The sequence below is a fragment of the Prionailurus bengalensis genome, chromosome C1 (genome assembly GCF_016509475.1).
Source record: "Prionailurus bengalensis isolate Pbe53 chromosome C1, Fcat_Pben_1.1_paternal_pri, whole genome shotgun sequence".
NCBI classification, from domain to species: domain Eukaryota; kingdom Metazoa; phylum Chordata; class Mammalia; order Carnivora; family Felidae; genus Prionailurus; species Prionailurus bengalensis.
The window spans coordinates 137,279,776-137,299,113 of NC_057345.1; positions in this window are offsets into that span (position 1 = coordinate 137,279,776).

Sequence of the window (19,338 nt, forward strand, 5' to 3'; positions counted from 1 at the left end):
ACTGAATATCAGAGCCTGGCCTTTTAATGTTTTGTAGTTGCTTTGAATTGTCAACCAATTACTTGACCACACAATAATTTTTGTTTCCTCAATAATCAAAATAACAATAATGGCTTGGAATTCAGGAAAAATGATTCACATGGAACAGTTTCAGCCTCTCTTATTAGATTACTTGAAGGTCAGCATGAATCAGCCAAACCTGTTCTTAATGTAAGGCTAACTAGGATTCTCCACCCTGTTTGCCTGTTATTTTCTTCTCCTCCCAGGTCTCTTTTGCCAAGAAATCTTCCACATCTCCACCTCTGCCTTTGATAAGTCTAAAATCCGCCTCTCAATAACTTCTGAGCAAAAATATTCTCTCAAACTTTATTTGATTTGAGTTATCCTCGTTCTTTCCAAACATAGGACTTCATTTAAAGAATAAAATACTTTTGATAAAAATGAAGTGGATGTCTGAAACTATCACCATATTTTGCCTGGCGCTTGGAACGGATGGAATCCACCTAGCAGCTTCTTAGAGATGCAAATTATCAGGTCTCACCCTAGACTTCTGGTATCAGAAATTTTGCAAATGAGCTCCAGTAATCAGTGTTTAAACATGCCCTCCAGGTGATTTTGAATTTTGAGAACTGTTTTAGGACAGGAGTTGGCAAGCCACAGCCCTTGGGCGAAATCCTGCCCACTGTTTATTTTGGTACAGCCCTGGGAGCTAAGATTGCTTTTTGCATTTTTAAATGATTTTTTTTGAACATCACAGGAAAATTATATGAAATTCAAATTCCAGTGTCCATAAACAAAGTTTTATTAGGACCCAGCTACACCTATGTGTTCACCACGTATTGTTCATTGCTACTTTTACAGAACTGAGTAATTGTGGCCATGACTGGCCCACAAAGCCTAAAATATTTACTATCTAGTCATAAGCTCTAGGTCATACGCTTCCTAGGAATGACTTTATGTGTTGGTGATAAGCACTAAAAATGTGCTTTTATTTTTGGCCTCTTCTACTTCTGATGGCTCATTCCACAGGTCTGGAAATCCAATGGCATTTCCTCTGTCAGACTCCTTTTATCCCCCAAAGGCTGGCTCATCAAGGTTACTTCCTAGCGAGGAAAATGTCATAACAAAGGGATTTCTCTACCTTAGATGTAATCATGATAGTCACTTGGCTAAGATTCGAAGCATAGTTGGACATATTTTCTGGAAATATCTTACTGCTGGCTTGGTAGAGCTTCTCAAACTCTGCTGTGCATAAAATTGCCTTACAGAGCTTGACAAACGCGTAGGTTCTTGAGGTGAAATCCAGAAGGTCTGCATCAAGAATTCTGGGTTGGACACTTGGAATTCACAAGCACCCCAGGTGATTCTGACTCTGGTAATCTGAAGGACATACTTTTGAAAACCATTGAAAATAATTAAATTCTGTAAGAGATCTTCTTTGTTGCTGAAGAAAGATAACTGACTTTTAGGCTGAGGCATGGGGTTTGGAGTGAGAAAGGAAAAATGAAAAAAAAAAAAACTTTTCTAAAAGTGTGAATATGTGAAAACTTAACTGGATTACAAGGTGATCCAAAGCAGGCTGGATTTTTAGGAATCTGAAACTACACTAGCTGGGGGTGTTTTCCTGAAGTCAGCTCAGTATATCTTTTTTTGTTTGTTTGTTTGTTTTTAAGTAGGCTCCACATCCAACGTGTGGGGCTTGAACCCATGACCCTGAGATCAAGAGTCACAACTGAGCCAGGCAAGTGCCCCCCCCCTTCCCCACTGTATATATCTTCTTATTTTTATTATATTTTAGTTGTCCTCAGATGTCTTTGTAGTGTTGTCATCTTCAATACTTCACTTCTTAATTCATTTAAGGTTTCTTTATAGGAGAAAATAATTAGCTACGTTGTTTATAGTATTGCCTATGATTTGACTGAAGTCTATTCAGTGGACCGTACGTGACTCTCTTCTCACTATCAACTCCTTTCTATTTCATACCTCATTTCTCTAAATTTGGTAGGACAGGGACTTTTTGTGTACTTTCTGCCTGAGGCCTTTCACATGAAGAGTGAAAATTGCAAATTAACAAAGTATGATACACAAAAAAGAAGCATAGACCTTAAAATACTTATCTTTTCTCACTTCTCTATATTTCTAATTATACTTGCCTTTCTGCAAATATTAGTAATATGACTCAAACTTTTCAAGATACCTTTTAGTAAAAAGCCTGCCATTACATATTTGTATACATCATATATCTGATTGTACAGCATTCAATTTTGGAAAAGAAATGTCATCCTTAAGAGTTTTCCCTCCCCTTGTGAGGATTATTTGATACTTTCAAGTGACAATCTGTTTTTTCAGTTTTTATCATTGAATGAACTTTTTAATGATCATCACAGTAAAAACACACACTAATTGATTTCTTTTTGCCCAAATCACAGAAACAATTGCATAGGACAATTGAGTAAATATTTTTAGGTCTAGATAAGAATCTCTAGCCAGGATTTGAGCATTATTTGGTTCAACAGAATCCCAAGTAAATAAGAGTGACCCAAAACTGTCCAGTCTTGGGGTCAATGAGCCTGAGGCAAAGCGAAGGACCTGCCTGTCCCTCTTCTGCTAGGCGAGATTTCAACACATCACGAACCCCACCCAAAAGGGTGAAGTGTTCTTTTATTTCCTTCCCTCAGACTCTCCTGCTTGCTCCTCTGCCAGCAAATCTGAGGGAGATGAATCATGTGAGAAAGGTGGGGGCAAATCATCTATCTGCACAGGCCTGCCTTGCACTGACTCATTTCAGAGGAAGCCACACACTTCTGTGGCAGAGGGCAGCTATTTATTTATTTATTTATTTGTTTCGTGCATGTGCTTTTCCAGACTCATAACATACACCATCAGCCTCCTGAGTGAGTTCCAGAAAAAAAAAAATTATAAATTGAATGCACATGGAGAAACCAAGTCTCCATCCAAGACCGCACAGGCTCCCCACCCCGGCTCTCCAAGTCCACACCCTCATGGTTTACATAGTACCTTTCTTCCAAGGATCCCAGAGAGTGGCTCCAGCACAAAAGAATTAGACCAAGGAAAGGATGTGTTGGAGTTTCCTTCTAGACTAGTAAAAGGAACTACTAGGCCCTCTAGAGTTTAAGGCCACACAGGCAGGCTATGTATATAGCAAGCAATCAAATTAAATCTTAAGCCTTTAGGTGTTCATTTTTCCATTTTAGAAAGTCCAAATCACCCCTGATTATTATTATTATTATTATTATTATTATTATTATTATTATTTTACTCTTAGGGGGAAAAGTATGAGGTGAGAAGTTTTTGCCTTTGGAAATATATTCCCTGGCCCCCCATTTCTGGTTCATTTCTTCTCATTTGTCATACTTTCCCCCCAAATATCAAATGCTCTCCTGCTGTCTTTCTCCCAGGAGAGTAATCCAATCAGATCGTTTATGTTAAAGAGTTCATGATGGGTACTGCACATCTCATGTATATCCACGTATTCTTTTTTTTTTAAAAAAAGGCTGTACTTTAAAGAATGATTGCACAGCTTGGGGCACCTGCGTGGCTCAGCCGGTTGAGTGTCTAACTTGGGCCCAGGTCATGGTCTCACAATTTGTGGGTTCAAGCCCCGTGTCAGGCTCTGGGCTGACAGCTCAGAGCCTGGAGCCAGCTTTGGATTCTGTGTCTCCGCCTCTTTCTGCCTCCTCCACCACTTGTGCTCACTCTCTCTCTCTCCCTCTCTCTCTTTTTCAAAAATAAATAAATATTTTTTAAACATTAAAAAAAAGAATAATTGCACAGCCAAAAGGAATTTTTGCAAATGAAGGAATTTTATGTATTTTGGGGATAAGTTTATTGGTGTTTATGGGTCTTTGCAACAACCTGTATGCATGCAACCTGCCACTTTCTCTGCCTAGTACAATGCCTGCTTGGCTCAAAGCATGGCTGAGACCATACAGTAAAATTCATCGGTTTGTCGGGCCAGCCTGGTAAAATCTGCTGCTTGTCCTGATGCACACTGTCTTCAACTTCATTTACTCGTTTAAATTACTTGTATAAGAGATTTAAACATTTAGTTCAAACTTCGATGGCTACAGAAAATATATTAAAGTCTAGAATCTGAGACAAGTTCAGCTTAGCATCTAGTTAGGGCTAAGTTCGCAGTGGTCCATCATAACCCTTTTACTTTCTTTGTTGTGACTTGAGGCAACTCCTGGCTCCATTCTGCCTTACTTCAGTTCCTGGGTTTAATCCACCAAGCTCTGACCACCAGGAGTGTTATCTGCCCCTTTTCTAATGCCTGGTTTTATTGCTTTGAGTCTTATTGCCATAGTAACCAGAGGGCCTGGTCTCTGTCTTCCCCATCTAATATCTTTACCCTTCATTCACTGTTTTCTTCTTCTCATCTTCAAGAATGACTCAACATCATGAGTAGAGTATCCAGAGTGAGCCTGAGAGAGCACAGAGCATGAAACCCCCGATACCTGGAAATCACTGTGCCAGGACCCTGGAACGATCACACAAACCATTTCCTTCCCCTACTGCAATCTGCTTGAGAAAAGGCAAATACCAAGAAGACAAGCTAATATTATTAAGGATTTGTAATGGCTGATGAATGAACCCTAGATATGTACAAATATAGGCCACAGGCATAGGATCTTAGATCTTATGAATTCTTCTTTCTAGTCAATGATACTGAAACTCCCACATTTGAAATTAAATTGTCCAAGACCATAAAGCAATTTACAGACTGGACAAAGATAAGACTTTGATTTCTTGAGTCTTAAGACAGTGCTCTTCCTATTATACTATCTATACTGTTCATTTATCATAATACTAATTTAAAAAAAAATCATGGGGCACGTGGCTGGCCCAGTTGGTTAAGCATCGGACTTTGGCTGAGGTTATGATCTCACAGTTCATGAGTTCAAGTCCCACGTCGAGCTCTCTGCTGTCAGCACAGAACCTGCTTTGGATCCTCTGTCCCCCTTTTTCTCTCCCCTCCCCCGTTCATTCTCTATCTCTCTCTCAAAATAAATAAATAAACTTAAAACAAGTATCCTTGCACAACACAAATACTGTTTTGAAGTGAGCCTCCCGGCTCCATGGCACCCTTCCCAGCAGGCCTTACAGATGCCTGGTTAAGCAATGGTGAATGGGCTTCTGGACAGAGACTTAAGGGTTTTACTTGTATTATATAAGCAGAACTAAATCCACCAAAATTCAGATTTTTCCCAATCGTTCCCAATTGTGCTTATATGTTGGCCATACTGACATTTTCACTTTATATTGTAAAAATACTTTTCATGCCATTATTTCAGTTTTCTAAAATTCTGGTTGGTGTTCCCATACCTACTATTTGTTTTATTTTGAGTGATTGCGTTTACAGTTGCAAAGTGCCCCCTCATTTACTGTAGATATGTCTCTATTTGAAAATGCACCAGGATCCGACCCTATACTGTCATACCAACACCACAAGGAAATTGATACTCATGCTAATGGCACATACAATGGTCAATGTGCAAACTTGCTGGAGAAGGGCTACATTTTCTCCATAAGACTTTCCATAATGAGGCAGCACACCATAGACTGTTCTGAAAGCTGACCAAAATAATAGCTCAAGGAGTCATCATCCTATGCTTTACAGAAGAAGCTTACATTACTATGCTGGCTAGAAACACACATGAATTAGAACACAGATTCCTACCTAACTGCGAAGTGAAAAATGCTCTTCAGTAAATTTTAAAGAAGAATTGAAAGAAAAATGGTTAAGGGTTAACAGCAGAAATTCAAATAATCTAGACTCCCTTTATTCTCTGAACATTGCAATTAATCATCGTTTTTTTAAGTTTATTTATTTATTTTGAGCGAGTGAGAGAGTAGGTGGCGGCAGAGAGAGAGGGAGAGACAGAGATTCCAAGCAGGCTCTCCACCATCAGCTCAGAGTCCAATGCAGGGCTTGAACTCACCAACTGTGAGATCATGACCTGAGCTGAAATTAAGAATCGGACCCTTAACCGAGCCCTAATCATCATTTTAGCATCAGTCACATTTAAGGAGTGACAAACTTTTAGATAAAAAATAGCAAAGCACACCTTACCCTCAAGAGTATTAGGCTCTATCTGTCATGGTAGAACATGTGAGCAGGAGCAAGATCTGCACACCAGAATGAACAAATATATGATTGTTGTTGAAGTACCCAACGTAGAAGATTAAGTATTGTTCGTTTGGGCTGTAATATTAAAATGTTTATAATATTAACATATTGTCGCTTTCCTTCTGAAGGAACTTAATTATTTCTGCTGCTTACAGAATGGAATTTTTACAAATGACATGTATTATCTTGTCATGGTCAAAAACAATTAGTAATTTATCTGTCCTTTTCTTAGATGCCTCCTTAAATCCGCATGCTGGCCATTTTCTTCCGTCTGCTAATACCACAGATTTATTGTTCACCACCCACTCAGATGCTGGTATGCAGGCCACATGTGCATACACATTTTTTTTTAACATGTTAGGACTGAGTAACAAATAAGGTTTTTGCAATGGAATGAAAACAAGGGTAGCTGCTTTCACATAAATATCATTTGTCTCCTACCTGTGAATCAAAGTACAACTATAACACTCCTTTTTTCTTCCTCCACACGGAGACCATTGTTTCCTATTGGATGAAGTCCCAGATGAGCATATATTGACATTGCATTCCTTAGTCACACTGGTGTTGTCTGTCAGATATTTTTTTTTTTTGTAGGGCGATTCCATGTACCTCATAAGCAGAGATGAGGCTCTGGTTCTTCTTGCAAAGGCACCCCAGCAGGCAAAAATCTGCAACTGTCTCAAAAACAGATAAATCAAGAAAAGAAAATTTGTCTTTTAAAAATGCATTTCAGGTTGTGAAATTAGAGTGGAAAACAAGAGTATGGGATGTTATTCTATCCCAGAGTTCATATTTTTTAAAGCCTTTTCTTTTAGAGAAAGAGTGAATCTACTCATGCTAGTCTTAGAGATATTTAAATATAAAACAAAAATAACAACAAAAAAATTACTTTAAACCACCATGCATTCCTATTCTTTTAGGTAATAAAGACCTTTTACTTAGAATGAATTATGTATTAAACTTTTTTCATGTCTTTGCTAGCTCAGCAAACCTTTGTTCTGAATGCTTTGTGACCATTAGTGCCTTTGATTATAGATTACGCCACCATTTGATTTATTTTTTTCTCATGGGCAACATATTTCTTTCATTGAGCAACATTCTGAAACTTGGAAATCTAACCTGTGTTTTAGTCTTAGGAAAGGAACATTCATATGGTAAATCCTCCCCAGTTGGATTTGGTATTCATTCAACTCTTATATGGTTGATTTTAGGCCAGGTTCAATTATGCAATCACCCTCAACTCAAAGAGGATAGTAGAATACAAAAGCACTTGTATTTAATATGGTGCCAGTTTTCTCGAAGAAGAAAAAAAATAGGGAAATGTTGATATTTAACAATGAAGCAATAATCTCTCAATGCAAGTCTAAAGGACAATTACATAAATTGATTGAGCAAATTAGAGTTAGATTAGGCCTGAAATCCAGGCAAACTGTGTGTGTTTCTGCTAGTACTCAGAAAAATATGTATTTTTTTGAGTTCTTCTTTTTATCAGAAGAACAAGGAAATCAGGCACCTGACCCGAATGTTTTATGATTGGAAACAATTTAAATACACCAATACCACCTCTGAGTTCGTTGTTTTTTTTTTTTTTCTTCCAGAAAGTTGTGGTTGCCTTAAACACAGTTTCCAGGGAAGTATTTTTTTACACATTCTGAATTGCTTGTCCAGTCATTTTCTTATATTACATTACTCACATCCCCTTGCTGGAGGAAATTCCCTCTTACAAATGCTGTATCACTGGGATCTATGTATATTTATGTAACCCTGGTAGTTCTGTTTCTTCTTAGACAAACTCAATGGCACTATTTCCTGAACTGAGCTCCGTTGTCTCCATTAATATTAAATTCACACTCACAAAAGGAGAAATGCACTCAAATCTCCCAGGTCTTTTCTTCAGGATATTTATAGCTAACAAGCTTTGCTCTGATTTGGGGGTTTACTAGAGTCCTCTAACTTGCTAGAAAACAGCACTACAATGCATTGGTTTGATGCTTGCAGGACGACTCTTCCTTCCATATCGGCATGCATTTTCTCTCTATTAATGATCCAGAACAAGGATAAATCAGAGATCCTTAGCCCTAGCTTAAAGAAGCACATTTTCCAAATAAACAAACAGAAGCATTGAGCACTCCAGAGAGCCGAGACCCCCAGGATCGTCTGGCTCATTTGAATGACCCAGAAAGGTTATGCAGACTTCTTGTCTTACAAGAGCCTGGGAGGCCCCCTGGGAACAGCTACAGACTTGCTTGCCATAATAGAGCAATACAGTCAGCGTTTTGCCCTCTAGGTGATAATACTTTGGGACTTCACATGTTACAGGGCCTATACCCAGGAGCCTGGAGGCCATAGATTGCAATATATGATCTCATGGTGACATGAGCCCTGTTTCTGTTTCTTAGCAAATGAGGAGGATATTGAGTTAACGCTGAAGAGTGAACTGTGAACGAGTACTAGATCCACTTTTATCTGTCCTTAGTCTCTCACACAGAAAGCAAGTGTATGTTTATATATCCTAAGCATTGCTTTGGATGTAGCCTGTAAATGAGTTGGAAGTGTATTGTACGCTGAAATAATGATCACAATCTTTTTTCAGCAGATTGAGGCCCATATCCAGGTTAAGTAATGTGACTGCTTGGTTTTTCTTCTCTTTCTGACACTTTGGATATAGATTCCTTCCTAACTACGTATTTTGAGATTTTTCTGAGTGATTTGCTCAATGCATATGTGAGCTAAACAGGACATTTATTAGGCTAAAGAAAATAAGGTACAAGTGTCCCTGTCCTAGTTACTATTTAAATGTGACATCACTCATGCTTTTACAGAAGTTTCTGTCGTCATAAAAGTAAATTTTCCTAAATAAGTGAAAAGAATTCATGTTCTTACTCTTCACAATTTTCTTATAAATGTTTTCGTTAAAGGTATGGGGCTGATTTCTTAGTTTTTTTCTTTTCTTTTCTTTTCTTTCTTTCTTACTTTCTTTCTTTTTTTTTTTTTTTATTCATGATCTCAATACTGAAAGAATCCTCCTGAATCCCTTTTCATTACTCACATGTAGTTGATCACGTTAAGAGGCTTAGAACTATTTGCCAGATGTTCCATGTCTCATGATTTCATGCAAGGCAGCAGAAAAGCAATTATTGTGGTATTTCTTTTTAAAAAAAAATAGAAAGTTCTCATCTGATCTGAGAGTTGGGTGGAGCGCAGGGTGTGTCCCTTCTGTCTCTTCTGGTTTTTGGTGGAGTTAATTATTTCAGAGGAAGTCCATTTGTTCGATATAGACAAGGAGAAAAGTATCCGGGAGATTGTGCGTCATAAACTTTTTGGGGAGCAATCATAAATTCAATTTTACTCTAGAGTCAGAGTCAGGAAATGAACGTTTTCAGAACTTTTGCAAAATTAACAGTGAAGGTAATAGATGATAGGGTTCTGGAGGTCGGTGGGGGTAAGGTGGTAGGAATCTGGCTGCTGGTAGATTAACAACTGTGTCTACACTTAGAACTATGGCTTCAGGGGACCCCCATTAAATTCCATTAACCTTTCAGCCTATTTCTTGCAGAGACTACCTGGGTGGCCAGAATAAGCAAGAACCAAAGTAATTGGGGCTTGAAAAGCAAATCAATGTGAAAGTTCTGGTGTTGGGCTCAAGATATTAGTCAGTCATTGACAGAAGAAATGTGGCTTAGAAATCAGAACAGAAGCTGGTACGTTTTGTTTTTAATCCCTCTTAACTAGCAACGTAACTTTTAGAAATAATGCATCATTTCTCACATTTCCACAATTACTACTGTAGAGGAATACATTGAAAGAAATTTATTATTATCTTATTTTTTTTGAAAGTATTTAGAACCATTCACACATGTATAAAAAATGTGCAACACTATCAAAAGTTGTGAAATTGAAAACTTATCTACGCCAGGGATCCAAAACTTTATTTGGGAGTCAAGTGATGTTCAAAGAAGACACTGGCCTTGTTTAATTACTACCACCATGGTTTCTTTCTGTTTGTTTGCTGTTTGTTTGTTTTCTTCCTTTTATTCTCTCCCCAAGAGGTGGTACAATTGAATCCATCTCATTGGGAGATCCGGCCTTAAACAGGCTTCTGTGATGACCCTTCAACCTGAATCTACTTTCTTTTCAATGGATCCTAGGAAGTGGAACTGAAACACTGGCCTCCCCAAATTAAAGCTGGTCATTCCAGAAGATGCAGGCTCTCCTTGGCTCTCCACTCTGGCACACTGGGGCTTTGCTCTTTCTCTGGAGCCATCTCTCAGCCTTGGCCCAAAGCTTTCCTGTGCCACTGCGCGTCTGAGGGACATCCTGTGTACTTCATGTATATCTCAATTACTTGTGATCATCTGAATCTGAAAGCCCAGATAATTAAGCACACAGATAATTTAATCTCTTCATTATAGGCATAATCTTCAATCTCCATCCCCAAAATTTTATAAGAGCTGCACACAAATCATATCATCTGACAGATTTAAATTCCACATTTTTCTCTTTCCCTCACTGTGCATTTGGCAAAAGTCCTAAAGAATCTTAAAATGGCCAAAATGCATACACCAGGAATAGAAGGAAAAGAGCAGAATCCTGGATAATCTATTGATGAGTAACCTATTTATGAATACTTTTTCGAAAAATCACATATTTATAGCCCTAACTGAAAAGAGATTTTTTTCCTGTATTTTCTACTACTTTCTTACACATTTAAACAAAGCCAATTGTTTCATTTAATTAGAAATAGTGACATTCCAATAAAAAAAAGTCTCCCAAATACACACACACACGTGCACACACACACACATTCAAATACGCACTTCTCCAGTACGTTTATGCGTGACATCCAGTAGCACAGTTCCACATTTACAGCCACCACTATATCTGACCCCTCATTCATGAAGGCTCCTGCTGCTTAGCCTTGAGCTACTGGGCTCCTGTCATTTCCCGCTGAGCACACTAGGGTGGATTTGGGTGTCTTGCCCTCATTTACAATCTGAACAAAAGAAACCCAAGCCAAGAAAGCAGCTGGCACCATAAAAACAGTAAAAACTCTAGCTGGCATCTCTGGTTGCCACTGACTAGCCAAATATCCACAGGGAATGGTGCCAATATAGATTTCTGGGACAAAACAACAAAATAGATTTTAGTCAATAAACATTGATTTGACAAGAAATCACACAAATCCATCCATACCAAAGGACACGTACATCCACAGAGTTCCAAACCAATGAGCACATTATGGACAGATTGAAAACCTGCCTAGGCTGTATTCATATGTGGCACATGCTCTCCAAGGTTTTCATCTGCCAAATATGGTTATATGTTAGGTGTCAATGTTACTCTCTGATTGTGCTACCAGCTGACGACATAAACCACGGACACTGACAAAGCAAACACATACCATCACTCTGAGGGGTGGGGGGCCGTTTTTCAAACTTTTTTGGAATGGAATGAAAGAAATACATTTTGCAGTGCAGCCTAATACATACAAACAACAAAAGAAATAAGATTGCATGAAACAATACGTATCCCTACTATGAATGACGCACTCAGTTTTATTTTCTTTCTATTTCATTATGTTGTATTCTATTCATAGGGTAAAGATTTTTAGGCTGTTGTTATGACCACTGAGATTGATTGTAATCTGTTAATGAGTCATGCAATTGTTAGGATTCTCATCCTGTGGAACTTTCTTTTATTTCTTAATAGGTTTTGTAGTGGATATGGCTTTTTCTTCTTCCTCTTTTTCTTTCTTTTCTTTTCTTTTCATTTCATTTTTCTTTTCTTCTCCTCCCCTTCCCTTTTCTTTTTTTGTTTTCTGTTCTTTTTGAGTTACATATAGACACATAGCTATTGCTTTAATAATCCGCAACAGAGGGGCACCTGGGTGAATCAGTCCATTCAATGTCAGACTATTGATTTCCTCTCAGGTCATGATCCCAGGGTAGTGGGATGTTGAGCTCCCTAGTGACTATGGAGTTGGGGTTCTCTCTCTCTCAGTCCCTCTGCCCCTGTCCCCTGTTTGTGTGTGCTCTCTGTCTCTCAAAAAAAATCCATCCTCAATAGACATGTGGCTGAAGAAAATGACCATCAGATTTAACATCCATTGATTAACTACTATGCCTATTAACCTAGGATGAGTGTTTTAAAGATACCTGAGCCTAACTCAAAAATTGTAGCTAACAACATTCATTACATTTAAATTATTTAAACTTATATTTAAAGAATCGCAATCAATTATGCAGTATTTTTAGGGTTAATTATTCATCTAGAGTTGACCTATTTAGGGAATATTTAAAAAAATATATTTTTATGCAAGGTAGAAATCCACTAAGTCAAATATTCTTTTCCTCTCCTTACGATGAAAATTCCACTTAAGTGTCCCCTGAATTTAGGGATGCTGGTAGTGGTTAGGGTTGGGAAATCATCAGTTTTGCAATTAACAAGGGACAGGCAGATTTCTGGCAACCACCAGTCTCCCTATCTTGTGGCCTTATTTACTGTGGGATAGCTTCACTGCTTGGCTCCAGTAATAGGCATTTAAATCTGGCTCATCCTATCAAGGTATACGAATAACCTGGTCACCATAATTTGCTCAAAACTGGGCACATAACCCAAATCAGCCAGTGGAGTCATCACTGAGAATCAAGCCTAAAATATCTGGGAAAAGCCATAGCTCTTAAACTTTGTAGGTTTTGTTACCTGTAAGAAAACACATAAGTCTTGAACAAAAAGTGACCTAGGTAAAACCTTTCTAAGAGTGACTACATATATCTTAAGGATTAATTTGGACCCTGGATCTGGCTATGCTTAACAATGAAATCACTTTGGGACCACTCATTTCGAAAAACCAACTAATTTCTTAAAAAAAAAAAAAAAAGGCAATTTAACTGGACTTCCAATAAGGACAACAGGAAAGAGACCCGAAAACCCTCTATCATATTCAAACATTTTTGAAAGATCTACTCACTTCACTACATTGTGTGTTTATTTAACAATCATGGTTCTCTTATAAATGGCTGTGTAACTCTGAACAAGTCACCACACCTCTCTGTTCTTGGTACCTTATACATAAAATACAGATGGTAAGGATGTTTTTATTTTGCTGCATATTCACTCACTTGGTTAGAGACTTTGGTTAGTACAAACTCTAGACTTAACCCAAATGCAACCTTGTAAACGTCTGTCTCCTCCAGCCACTAACTACACCCCCAATTCTGATTCTTCATTTTGGATAAGACAAGCACTCACTTTTAACAAGCCTGGAAATATCTCCTTTGGTGATTCAATACAATTTTGTCCTATTACCAAGTAACAAGCTAAAAGAATAAGTATTTCTTATATGCAATATTTTACTCTTCTATAGGCATCTCCAGTCCTGTGAAATATTTCTTACAATAGCCTCTCAGCACTTTGATAATGGATATCTTAGGTGAGAGGTGATATCTCATTGTGGTTTTGATTTGCTTTTCCCTGATGATTAGCGATGCTGAGCACTGTTTCATGTATCTGTTGCCATTTGCATATCTTCTTTGGAAAAAAATGTCCATCCAGGTCCTTTGCCCATTTTTAAATTTATTATTGTTGTTCTTATTGAGGTGTATGAATTCCTTGTGTATTTTGGATATTAACCCCTTATTGGATATGGAGCTTGCAAATATGTTTTTCCTATCCTAGAAGTTGATTTTTTATTTTGTTGATGGTTTCTTTGCTATGCAGAAACTTTTTATTTTGATGTAGTCCCACTAGTTTATTTTTTGGTTTTGTTGTTTTTGCTTTTGTTAACAAATCCAAAACATCATTGCTAAAACTCATGTCAAAGAACTTAACACCTATGTTTTTCTTGAGTAGTTTATGGTTTCAGGTCTTAAATTCAAGTCTTTAATCCAGTTTGAGTTGATTTTTGTATATGATGTAAGATAGTGGTTCAGTTTCATTCTTTGGTATGTAGGTATCCAGTTTTCCCAGCACCATTTGTTGAAGACACTATCCTTTTTCCCCACTGTATATTCTTTTCTCCTTTGTCATACATTCATTGGCCATATATGCATGGGTTTATTTCTACTCTCTCTATTCTGTTCTGCTGGTCCATGTATCTGTTTTTATGCCAATATCTTACTCTTGATTACTACAGCTTTGTAATATATTTTGAAATCAGAATACTTCCAGCTGTGTTCTTCTTTCTCAAGATTGCTTTGGCTATTTGGGCTCTTTTGTGGTTCCACACAAATTTTAGGAATGTTTGTTCTATTTTTGTGAAAAACGACACTGGACTTTTGATAGGGACTGCACTGACTCTCTAGATTGCTTTAGGTAGTATGGACAACATTAGTTATTGCAATCCATAAACAAAGAATACTTTTCCATTTATTTGTGTTTTCAGTTTCTTTTATCAATGCCTTACGGTTTTCAGTGTGCCAATCTTTTATCTCCTTGGTTAAGTTTATTCCTAATTATTATATTCTTTTTGTGCACTTATAAATAGGATTGTTTTCTTAATTTATCTTTCCAATATTCCATTTGTCTATAGAAACACACTTGCTGGGATGTCTATTATCAAAAAGACAAGAAAAAAAATACTGGCAAGGATATGAAGGAAAAGGGAGCCCTTACAACCGTTGGTGGGAATACACACTGGTACAGGTACCATGAAAAACAGCATGTAGGTTCCTCAATAAATTAAAGGTAGAACTACCATATTATCTAGCAACCCTACTTCTGGACATATATACAAAGGAACTGAAATCATTATCTCAAAAACATATCTGTACTCTCAGGTTCACAGCAGTATTATTCACAATAGCTAAGTTATGGAAACAACCTAAGTTTCTGTCAACAGATGAATAGACCAAGAAAATGTGGTGTATATATAAAAAATGGATTATTCAGCCATTAACAAGAAGGAAATCCTGCCATTTACAACAACATGGATGAACCTGGAGGACACTATGCTATGTGAGATAAGTCAGATAGAGAAAGACCAATACTGGATGGTATTGGATGTGGAATCTAAAAAACCAAAAGTCTTCTAGAAACTTCTAGAAACAGTAGAAAAGTGGTTGTGGAATGGAGGATTAAGTGGTGAGGAAAATAAGGAGAGGCTAGTAAAAGGATACACATTTTCAGTTATAAGGTAAGTTCTGAGGATCTGATGTATAACATGGTAGTGATTAGAGTGAGTTAACACTTTTTGTATAATTGAAATTTGCTAAGAGACCATAACTTAAATGTTCTCACAAAAAAAGGTAAATGTATGGAGTGATAGATCTGTTATTTAACTCAATGGGGGGAAATTTTTTCACATCTTTTCATATCCTTGTGTATGAATACCAAATCATAGCATTGTAAACTCAAAATATCTTATAATTTTATTTGTTAAATATACCTCAGGAAATCTGGGAAATAAAAAAATAAATAGCCTCCAAAGTCAGTAGAGAAGTTTTTTACTAGATTCATTTTATACACACTCACACACACACACACACTCACACACACACACAAATGGTGTTCAATTATTTTCTCAAGATCAAATGGCTAAGGAGTTCTATTCAACATTGCACTGAGGACTTAGAGCAAAGAGGATGTGAGAGAAGGGATATCAGGAGAACTGAGTAGGATATGACTATAGTCAAAGGCATGGTGAGAGGAAGGGTCTGAACAACCCCAAGGGTTTAGGATATCATTATGACTCAGGCCAAGTTTATAACCAGGTGCATGTTTTATGTGAGAACAAGCAGTCTGAAACTTGGTAAGTATTCTCCAAAGAAGGATCATAAATAATAGAATTATGTAAGCACACATTTATTCACATAAACTATCATTTATTTTATCACCAGCAGTCTCTTTCCTAGGTTTTATTTTCTTGAGCAGTTTTCCCTATGTTTTCTCTTGATCAATCTCCACACTGGCTGTTTTCAGCATTTTCCCTTCAGCAGTCAGAGGAGTGAGGACCTCCCACGTCTATGATGGACAGACCTTTAGCTCATCTGTCAAAACAACCTGCTTACTCGCTGAATGTCTAGTCACTGAAGACAAATGCCCTTCTGTTATTTCCCATCTATTTTCCTTTCAAAATTAGGAAGAGAGCTTTTCCTTTTCCACTCAAAAACAACCTTATGAGCAACAAGGTGGATGGTCAAAGCTAAAGAAAAGAAAGTACAAAACAATAAGAGTTAAACTGACATGCATTTCAGGGTCACATATAGTTTTAGAAAGCTGAAAAGTCCCTTGGCCTCTTTATGTTATTTGCAACATTTTGTCATTTGCCAAAAGACATTATATTTATATCTCTCTCCATTTTTTGTATAAACACATATAATATGACAGGGTACAGATAGGTGAAGTTCACACGCATTTTATAATAAGGCCACGGAAACTTAATTATATGTGCAAAGCAAATTGTATACAATGATAAGAATGCAAGTCCTGTTGTCCAATCTTGTTAGCCATCAAAATACATTTTATACAGCTCAAAGTTTAAAATAATTATTTGGGCTGTTATTTGGAAAAAAAAAATATTTTATTCCCCAAGTTCATTGACTTATTCATTCACTCATTTATTCAACACATATTCATAAGGCATATACAACGTGGAAAATATTTTGTAAAATATTAATTATGTTTTAGTGGCCAAATAATTACTGCACCAAAACACTATCATTAAGGGAAAATATGTGTATGCATGTGTATAAATATATTTTCAAAACTGACAGTAAGTAAAATAATTTTCTATTCACTATAATGTATTTTTCTCCCTAGTCTGCCTGAATATGAGAACTAGGTTTATCTTTATGTAGCTTCTTGAGGAAGTCACTTAACTTTCTAAGCCTCAGTTTCCACATTTGTAAACAGGTAAAATCAAATTAAATACAATTGAGGTGATGCTTATTCTGTGATTCAAATTGTTCCTTTTTTGAAATTTGTATTCCCATTCAGAGACAAAATCTCTTAAAGACTGGGACTCTCTTCTTGTGGTAGGTTATTCAAACCGATTTCATGTAGACTGCTAGGCTACAGTGGGGATTCAAGGCAACAAGAGTTGAGTCAAAGAAAAAATGTAAAACACCATACATAACATGCCATGCCTTCTGTAAGAAATCCACATACTGACTCACCCTGTCTGCCATTCGAATGTTTTCCTAGGAAATGCCTAATATATCTTTTGTAGAGTAAGGTGGTCTTATGTCAATAGGCTCTCCCGGTTGCATTTTCCTTTAAGCCTTACCTCTAATGACTCAGAGTGCTGCCTTATTACATAACTTTAGGTGTAAGAGAATGGTTAAAGAGAGGGCTATAAGAGAAAGAATATCGGGGAAGTCTTCTTGACTTCCTGAAATCATATAAAGTTCAGCATCAATTCTGTAGGCAACCTTGAGAATACAAATCCAAGAGATTTGAGCAAGAAAAGGGCCTTCCTGCATCTATTCCAACAACTTGCAAACTTTGAATGTAGCTCTTCAGGTGTTGATCTTATTGGAAAAGAGATTCTGCTTTATTCCATTTGTGCCAGGGTATCAAAGTTTTCAGTATGTTGGAAATCAGATCCTGTAATCTCGACGTCCTAGAAGAAGTTTATTTTATGTGTCTATCCTGGAATCAATTAGGTCCCAACCACAATTTTCAAGAATTAGTGTGTCACATTGTAGACTTTGTGGGCTGATTATACACTAGAAGACATAGTCTTTACTCTCAGAAAGTCGACAGTTTAATTGTTTTTTTGGCTTGGTTATCACCTGGGGAAAGGTTATACTTCCCAGGACTTTAAGTGCCTCAATAAGTAAATTTTGTTTTAACTAAATTCTCACTTTATTTTAAAATGAGATGTTGTTTGTGAGGAGGACACAGCAGTAAGACAGGCTACATTACAGAAGAAAGGGCCTTAAAATGGTATCAGGAGAATATTTGGCTTTATACCTTCCAGAAGGAAATAAGAAACCCATCAAGGACTCTGACAGTGGGACCAGTGTGACAACGAGTAGCATCTTCAGAACAAATAATTTGGACTAATTCATATAGAAGTACATAACATTTTCTCCTCTCTGTCAAATTCCTGGCCCCAGTAGATATTTGTCCTTTTGTTGCTTGATTCTGCTGAAAATCTCAAAGCTGCAGAAGTTTTACTTGTTTCTGACACTCAGAAGAGGAGAGGTCATTCCTACCTGGGTGGGTCTGTGCATCTTTTGATAATGCAGTATGATATCACATGGCAGCCAGCTGGTCATGCTCTTTAGACCTTCACTGGTCTAAACCTTCCTCTTTATTGGTCTAGATGTATTCCTCACTCACCATGTCAATAAACCTCTCTGCTCCTCCTCTCGGCTTTCACCACATACCCCACTGGGGCCTTATGTCAAGGAAATCACTGATCACGACGAGACTCTCCATATTTTTGTGTAAAATAATCTCTTAGCCAGATGTAAGATATCCTACAATCATTTCATGTTACATTGAAGTTGATCATTCTTTTTTTTAACTTATAGATGTATAAGTTCAAGATATTTCAGAAAGAGTTAAAAGCAATAAAAAAGAAACACTTTTTGAAACTTTGCATCCAGGGTAAACTAACTTTTGGAATCTCCTCTTTCTCTGTCTGTTTTCCTGTTACTATGATTGCTAGTTTCACGGGGAAGAAAATGTCTCAGAACAGTTCGGAGAGCATGTTGTAACCCCACATCACCAGCAGACTCAACTCCATTCACAAATGGAAGTTGTAAGGTTGTACTGACCAATTGTTTTTTCCTTGTCACATTTGTTCCACCACTCGTTAGTGTTACTAACAAATGGAATGAGGAAAACCTGAAGGGAATTTAAAAATAAAGCATATGCAAAGACATTTACAAAAATGCATACAATTTACAAAAACGAACCAAGTGGAAGGATTGGAAGCTTATTTTCACAATTCTGTGTAGGTTGAATTATCTGAGGGGGAGCACATTTGAGAAGAAAGAAAAAAAAAGGTCACTGCGAAGTTCCTCACATACAATTCTTCTGACCAAGTTTTCTGTGAGAAAGATAGAACCACTGGCATGTGTCCACCATTAGTACACTTTAAATAGAATGAATAGAAACCTAAGTGGTTTTCACCCCATTTCATCTAATGCAATTTTGATTGATTCCTACATGTTAAAAAAGAAATTTCTTTACCAAAACATGAAAAGTGGCAGTTTTGAAGACACTGCTTTTTCTAT